This window comes from Canis lupus, chromosome 10 (assembly GCF_048164855.1).
Source record: "Canis lupus baileyi chromosome 10, mCanLup2.hap1, whole genome shotgun sequence".
NCBI lineage: Eukaryota > Metazoa > Chordata > Mammalia > Carnivora > Canidae > Canis > Canis lupus.
The window spans coordinates 58,189,700-58,197,670 of NC_132847.1; the positions used below are offsets into that span (position 1 = coordinate 58,189,700).

The following is a 7,971-nucleotide window of genomic DNA, read 5'->3' on the forward strand; positions in this document are numbered from 1 at the left end:
GTGTCTGCTTAAGGATTCTCTCTCTCCCTCTCCCTCTGCCCCTCTGAGCTGTCTTCTCTAAATAAATAAGTAAATAAATAAATCTTTAAAAAAGAAATCTTAAAACAAAACAAGCAAACAAACTCACAAAAGATCCAGAGGTACGATCCTGGTTTCTTACAGACACAATCGGCCATTATCATCTTTAGTGTACAGATGAGGCCATATGGCTTAGGGGTAGCAGGACGAAGCATGACCCTTCCCTCAGACCCTCCTTCCCACTGCATCCCTGGTGTGGGAGTCAGGACACACACATTTCAGCCCTATCTCTGCCTCCTTGAAAGGGACTCCAGGAAAGGTGCTCCCTGAGTCTCAGTTCTCTCATCTGACAAATGTATGGCTCACACTAGGCCTTCTTCAAATCTGACATTTAATGATTTGCCACATTATTACAGCTCTTACTGTTTTGATTGAGGGACTTGGCATTTTCATCTTCTTAAAAAAAAAAAAAAAGGCATCAAATCAGGAATTCAAGCCTGCAGCCAATGAACTTTCCGCCCCCGTTATGAGAAACAATCCTCAGAATCCCAAGGAAACCGAGGTCCAGGATTTCCCCTGGGGGAGGACTCTGCATGCGCACAACTTATTTTGCCTTGTAAAAAACAAAAACTCTTGTGACGTCCTTCTCCCCAGTAAAGTCAATGACTTTCAACTTCCCTTCCCTTTCCTACTCTTCTCCGAGTCCTAGGCAAATTAAAGCAGGAGCATTTAATCTTCTCCCCAGATGTTTTGATCACAGAAGGGCCACATATGTGCACAACATTCCTGGATATTTTTAGATATTTACAGGCTCCAAAGTTCGAGCTGCTTTCTTGCTCTGCGCTTTGTGGCCGCTGCGGGTCGCTCTGCCAGAGCAGCCGAGGCAGGGCTGCCGGAATAGGGCCTGGCACAGGGAGGTTCTGGAAGCCTCTCTGCTCAGCCAGGCTCCCAGAAGTTGCTCTGAGCGATCATTGCAGGCTGTAAGGCTGCAGGCCCTGAGTCCTCTCTGGTCACCAAGAGCAAACAGATTACTGCCATTTAAGAATTATGCGTTACACGGACTCCCTCCTGGAGTGTTCTGGCTGCAAGTCCCCCCCCAGACATACCAAAACCAAATAAAGAGGTAGCAAGGTGGACAGAAGGTCAGGAGATGTGCTTCTGGTTGGCTATATGACCAGTCACTTTTCTTTACTGGGCCTTAGTTTCTCTATCTGGACAATGGGATGCATTATATGTGCTGCACAGAGGTCTGCAAACTGTGGTCTACAGATTGGCTGCCTGTTTTTGTGATATAGTCATGTTGGGACAAAGTCAGTGCCATCCTGTCATGTATTACCTGTGGTCAAGCTGACTGGTTGCAACAGAAACCACATGGCCCACACATCTAAAATATCGACTCTCTGGCCCTTTAAGAAATAGCTTGCTGACTCCTGATGAAGTTCATCACTCTGGGTTGTGCCAAAAGCCCTACTGCCAGCAGCTGGGACTCTCCTTTCTCTTGAGGGTGGGGCTGATAGAAGTTAATGCCCCCAGGATCCGGAGCAGCCCTTAGCCAATGACAGATGGAAGTTGGTGGTGGTGGTGGTGGGGGGGCTGTAAACCATCCCTCCTTCCTTACCTCAAAGGTGGGAAAATCCTCTGATGGGTTTCATATTGTCTTCTAGATGTTCCCAGTAGGATGGCCCCCCAGATACCTACAAGAGTAGCCTCCTCCTCACTAGACCCTGGGTCAGCTTCCTTCCTTTCCCAGTCCTCTCTCTCCTATCCTACTGGTGCTGCCGGGGTTCCATTCCCCCAGAGCCCCTAGTACTCAAATCATGGACTCAGGCTCTGCTTCTGAGGGTATGCAGCCTAAGTCAGGACATAGGTCTTGTGCACCTTCTTCTTTTTCTCCCTTAGCTGGCATCCCACCAGGTATATGCTGCCTGTTGACTTCTGGCCTTAGATGAAATGCCACAGAGCAGGATGTGGGCTGAATTTTCTCAATGGCCACCACAGTGCTGGATGACTCACCCTGGAAGTGTAGTTTGTTCTCCATGGGGTAGACCTTGACCATAGGAGGAAAACTGACAGACACATGTCCCCTACTGTCCTTTGCCTTGGGCTTCCGTCAAGTGTGTCTTCTCTTTGCAAAACTTCTAGGGAAATTCTGTGTGCTGAGAAAGCATGCTTGCCAAGAGACCTACTGTGTTTCTTTGGTGCCTTGTTGAGTGGTTGCGTGGCGGAGAACCCGTGCATCTTCCCTCGTGTCACTTCCTAGTTTTTTCCTAATACTAACCACCCTGTGTTTGCACTTCCCAAGTAAAGTCTCAGTACTAAAATCCTTGCCTCAGGCTCTGCTTTCCAGAGGCCTTGAGCCAAGGCATGGTATTGATTTAAATAACTCTAAGGACTCTTTCAGTTCTAAAGCACTAGACTTGCACTAAATTCCATTCTTTACATACCTAGGGATTAAAAAAATGCATATCTACCTTTCTGTCCATGAAACACCATTTAATTCCCCTAAAGACTAGTTTCTGAGGTATGCCAGGGGTCTTGATAATTACAATTCAAATCAGACCAACAGAAGGTGTTATAATAATAATTGTTTATAATAGTTTTCAAGTTCTATATGCTAGTTTTAAAGTATTTGATCTTCATTTAAACCTTATTGGGTTCTATTATTACCCTCATTTTGCACAAAAGGAAAACGAAGTCGGAGAGAGTAAGCCACTTCATCCTAAGTTGCTCAGTAAGTGGCCAAGCCAGGATGGGAAACCATGACTAGATTCCAAGGGATATGGTCAAAATCAGATGCTTTACTCTATCTACTAGAAACAAATACAATACTCTTTCAAAACTTCGTCTTCGAATAGACACTCCACCAATGAAAATATATGGATGGCAGATAAGCACATGGACAGATGCTCAACGTCCTTAGTCATTAGGAAACATAAAACCACAATAAGCTATCACTACACCGCACTAGGATGGCTTAGTTAAAAAGACAGGCCATACTGAGTGTCAGTGAGGATGTGAAGGAACTGGATTCCTATACGCTGCTGGTGGGAAGGTAGAGTGGCACAACTAATTTGGAAAACAATTTGGCAGCTTCTCAAAAAAAATGAAACATAAACTGACCATGTGACGGAGGCAATCCACATCTAGGTATTTACCCAGAAACAATGAAGACATATGCTCACACAGAGACTTGTCCATGAATGCTCATGGCTACTTTATTTGTAATAGCCCCAAACTGAAAACAACCCAAATGTCCATTGGCAGGTGAATGGATAAACAAATTGCGGTCCCCTATCCATAAAATGGAATGCCACTCAGTAATAAAAAGGAATGAACTTTTGATATATGCAACAACCGGGACAAATCTCAAAATAACTATGAAAGAAGCCACATAAAAACGAGTTCATGTACATACTGTATGATCCCATTAAGATAAATTCTAGAAAATGTAGTAATAGCAGGAAGTAGTAACTCTGTGGTTGCCTCTGTGTGTGTGTGTGTGTGTGTGTGTGCAAGGAAACTTTTAGGGGCAGTGGGTATGTACACTGTCTCAAGTATGATGGTTTCATGGGAGTGTACATATGTCAAATCTCATCAAATCCTGTGTTTTAAATATATGCAGTTTATTATAGGTCAATTATATCACAAAGCTGCAAAGAACAAAAATCCTGTGGATAACTGAACACTGAAGATATGGCTTTGGAGAAATGCTCTTTTTTTTTTTTTTAATTTTTATCCATTTACTTATGATAGTCACAGAGAGAGAGAGAGGCAGAGACACAGGCAGAGGGAGAAGCAGGCTCCATGCACCGGGAGCCTGATATGGGATTCGATCCCGGGTCTCCAGGATCGCGCCCTGGGCCAAAGGCAGGCGCCAAACCGCTGCGCCACCCAGGGATCCCGAGAAATGCTCTTTTAAATTGGCTTTTGGGATTGTCCATGGAACTCAAACCCATGGTGAAGGAATGAGCTGATTGATCTTGTCTTGGCTGACTCAAAATGGTGCGGCCCAAAGAGAGAGGGTGGGGATGCAGTACTTTACCTCTGTGAGCCTCAACATCCTCATAGATAAAATGGGAATATCTTCAATTGCCCTGCATTCCCCATGAAACTAATTTGAGGAAAAGTAAGTGAGTTTGCTTTCAGGTGTGAATGACCAAACTTCTTCATCCATACACCATGCCCCTGCCAAGCACTTGGTGGCAATCCCAGTCCTGGGTGTCACTGGCCTACCCTGGCGGGGGGGGGGGGGGGCGTGCGGCAGTGTGCTGGGACCTTACAGCCCCCGCCTCTGGAATCAGCACAGATCATCTCCCTTTTAGTCTCTCAGGCTGACTGCTCCTCTGTGACTGTTCCCAGACCCTGTGCAGCTGGTCCCTTAGGACTCATTTCATGTCCTTGCTTCCCAGCTGCTTTGATGGCCCAGTTGGCCTCACATCTCCCTCTGCACATTCTCCAGTTCCTCATGTATTTTCTGCTGTTGAGGGCCAATAGGCTGGACCTGCTCACCCACCTAAGAGTGGCTCTCATTGTTCAAGGCGTCCCCAGAGCCTGGGCAGACAGACCTGACACTAAGAGAACCACAGTCTGGTGGGAGAAACAGACACAGGTCTACTGTGCCAGCACCTATCCTGTGTGATGCTCTACGGTAGAGGTGCCCTGTGTCGTCCCAGGGACAGTGGGGTGGGGAGGTGCAGGGTAGCAATGGGCCTGGAGGGGGACTCAGATGAGGAAATGGCTCAAGTGGACCCAGAAGATTGGGTGAGGACTTTTGAGATGGAAGTCAAAAGACAGCATTTCAGACACAGGATGTGGGATCCCCTTCCACAAGGACAAAGGTCTTGGGGTATGGGAACCCTGAATAGTTCGGTGTTACTAAGACCCAGCAGAAGGTGAGGCTACAGGGTAAATGAGGGCCAGATCCTGGAAGGAAGACTAGCCATGTGTGCCCAGAGGTTTGGGTCCAAACCCGTGGGAACTGAGCAGCTGCTGAAGGACTCTGAGCCTGAGGGTGACAGTCACAATGTACACTAGGAGGGCAGAAGTGTTCGTTTGTGAGTCCCTGCTCAAATCCTCCCCAGGATAGTTAGTTTCTCTCTATAATGGAGTTTCTATTGGCATTTGGGGTTGGATAAGCCTTTGTCATGGGCGGCTGCTCAGTGCCTCGTAGGATGTCTAGGAACAGCTTCTCTGACCTCTACCCACTGGATGCCAGTAGTGCTCCTCCAGTTGTGACAACCGAAAATGCCTCCAGACATTGGCCCTGGGGTGACAAATTGCTCTCTATTGAGAACCACTGCTCTGAAGTTTTTTTCTCATTTGTTTGTCTGTATTTGAGTATGTTTACGGATGGCCCTCCCCGTGTCTGCCCTCTTCCCTCCTCCCAACACCTGGCTTCCAGCCTTTCCATAAGGTACACACCTGGATGGTGCTCTTGGCTCCTCGCACAGCCTTGTTTTACACCTTGTCTCCAGTGGCCAAGCTCCCTGTTCGTGGGGGCTCTGGTTGGGGCTGGCTGCAGGATCCGGCTGCAAATAGCTCCATCCACGTCTGCAGCCAGCCAGTGGGGCACCTACTTCTCAGTGGGGCACCCCACGTGGTGTGGAGGAGACTACTGGATGGGGTCCCACCTTCAGGTCAGCTAGGACCAGAACCGTCCAAGCCTGTTGGCCCTGAAACCTCGGTCCCTCCGTCCTGCTATCTGCCAAGCTTACAGCCTGGAGGGACAAGGGAAGCCGGCCAGGGAGAGGGCACTGGGCTGGGGACAGAGGGCAGGTGGTGGCAGCTGGAGGCCATGTGACCGCTGGAGGCTATGTGTGTCACAGGGCAGAGCTGGGCCACTGGCTCGTTCCTGTGCTCAATCTGAGAAGGCCTCACATGACTTCTCTGTGGGAGCAGGCAGGCGTGTGGGGGCGGGAGAGGAGGTGGGAGGGAGGAGGAAGTGATTTTAGGATCCACGCTGGAAATACAAAATACATTTGTGAATCACAAGCAGATATTCATCATATGACCCCATTGGCTTTGCCAATGCAGACATCAGGCTAAAGGTACCAAAAAATGCATCCTACCCCCTGCTCTGTGCAGGCCACGGTAGCCTGGGGGGTAAGGGGGGGCACTAGCATTAGAATAGAAGATGAAGGAGCCAGCCAGGGGACTCACACTGTCAGCAAAAGCAGGCACAAATCAGCCCCCCAATTCTGAGTCATTCCATGCACTCATTCATATGTTAATCTCACAACAGCACCCCCTTCCCAGTGAGAAAACCAAGAGCAGAAGATTCCTCTACATTCCCTTTTCTCCCTTCCTCAGAACTTCCAGGGTTTGCTCTGGTTTTGGTTTCGGTTTTGGTTTTGTACCCCCACCATCAGCTTCCCTACCTCTCACCACGATGGCAGGTCCTTCTTGTTGACAGGACGAGGTGAGGCCCCCTAAAATCACCGCACCTCCGTGGAACAGGCCTCTGTGCTGCTGGGGTTACAGGATCCCCGGCAGCGGGGTCAGAAACGCAGGAGACTGGATTCAGGCAAGTTCTGGAGACAGGGCGAGAATGCCCTGGAGGCTCCCCCACCCCCACCCCAGGAATGAGGGGAAAGCCCCAGGGCTCCTCCAGCAGCCCCACCTCCAGGCCCTCGGTACGCCAGGAGCTTTATTTAGTTGCGCTGAAACCCCAGGGCCTGGATCAGGACTCCTAAGCCTGTGTCCTTACCGTCAGAGAGGACAAAATCTTGTGAGCAGGCTCTGTCCCTCCGGGCAAAGAGCCACCTCTCTCGTGCTTGCTGAATGTTTCACCTCTGCGCTTATCACTTTCAAGATCATATTTAATAGATTTAATCTGATTACATAAGCAAGACATGTTCAGTGCAGGATATCTGGGAAACCCAGAAACGTGTAAAGAAGGAGATTAAGAATTCACCACCAGCTCACCAATCGGAGACCGCCTCTTCGAAAATGTTGGTATATAGCTTTCTCATCTATTCTTGAGTCCTGGGTATGCCCGTAACTATAAAAAGTAAAGCCAGAGTAATAGCTTAGATAAATTTTTTAAAAAAATATTGAGGCCTAACATACATAGTAAAAGGCACAAGTCTTTTTTTAAAATATTTTATTTATTATTTATTTGAGAGAGAGAGAGGCAGAGACATAGGCAGAGGGAGAAGCAGGCTCCATGCACCGGGAGCCCGACGCGGGACTCGATCCCGGGTCTCCAGGATCGCGCCCTGGGCCAAAGGCAGGCGCCAAACCGCTGAGCCACCCAGGGATTCCCAAAAGGCACAAGTCTTAAGTGTACAGCTCAATATATTTTTACATATTATTGTACCCATGAAACCATCACTCAGATCAAGACAGGGAACATCTCCAGATCCCAGAAAACTCACTCCTGTCCTTTCTTAGTCAATAATTACGCTCTGCTTCCAAGATGTAGCCAGGATTCTGAACTTCGACCCTTCCAGATTAGACTTGCCTCTTCTTGAGTATCCCCGGAATGGGCTCACATAGTATTTATGCTCTTGTGTCTGGTTTTGCTCACCCAATCTGCAGCATCTACCACAAGGCCTGGCCTAGCAAAGGCACTCAACGCTGGCACCCGAAATGGACGTTGGATGCATGTGAAGTCATTGAATGAGTGAGGAAATAGGCTTTGGTTATGGGGTAGTCTCCTGTGTGTTTTGGTCACCATGTGGTGGTCTGTGTGGAGAAAGGAGAGCAGTCAGGTGGCTGGCGTAATTATCCTGGTGGGATTAGATGAGCCTGAGCTACAGGGGTGGCTGTGGGGAGGGGGAGGAGGGAGCAGGTTGTGCATGCTTGTCTGCTTGGCACTCACGAGGGTTGGGCCGGTGCCCTGTGAGCAGCAGACCGGGAGTATTTTTAGAAACCCCATCACAGCAGCCACTTGACTTGGTGGCTGCCTCACTGTCACAGTGTCCCATGGCTCTATGTGGAGCGCCCACCCTG

General features: G+C 48.7%; 1 long non-coding RNA gene across 2 annotated transcripts in view; it reads right to left on the reverse strand.

The window, feature by feature from the left end:
- LOC140641754 (uncharacterized) overlaps positions 1–6,886 on the reverse strand; it is a 32,117-nt gene extending 25,231 nt beyond the window's left edge. Inside the window, exons 1-2 of one of the 2 annotated variants that reach the window (XR_012038352.1) lie at positions 6,396–6,886; positions 5,440–5,977 (exon numbers count right to left, since the gene is read on the reverse strand). This is a non-coding gene — a long non-coding RNA (uncharacterized lncRNA). The remainder of the gene's footprint in view (positions 1–5,439; positions 5,978–6,395) is intronic. The other variant, XR_012038351.1, reaches the window with a different exon arrangement.
- Positions 6,887–7,971: the final 1,085 nt, after the last annotated feature.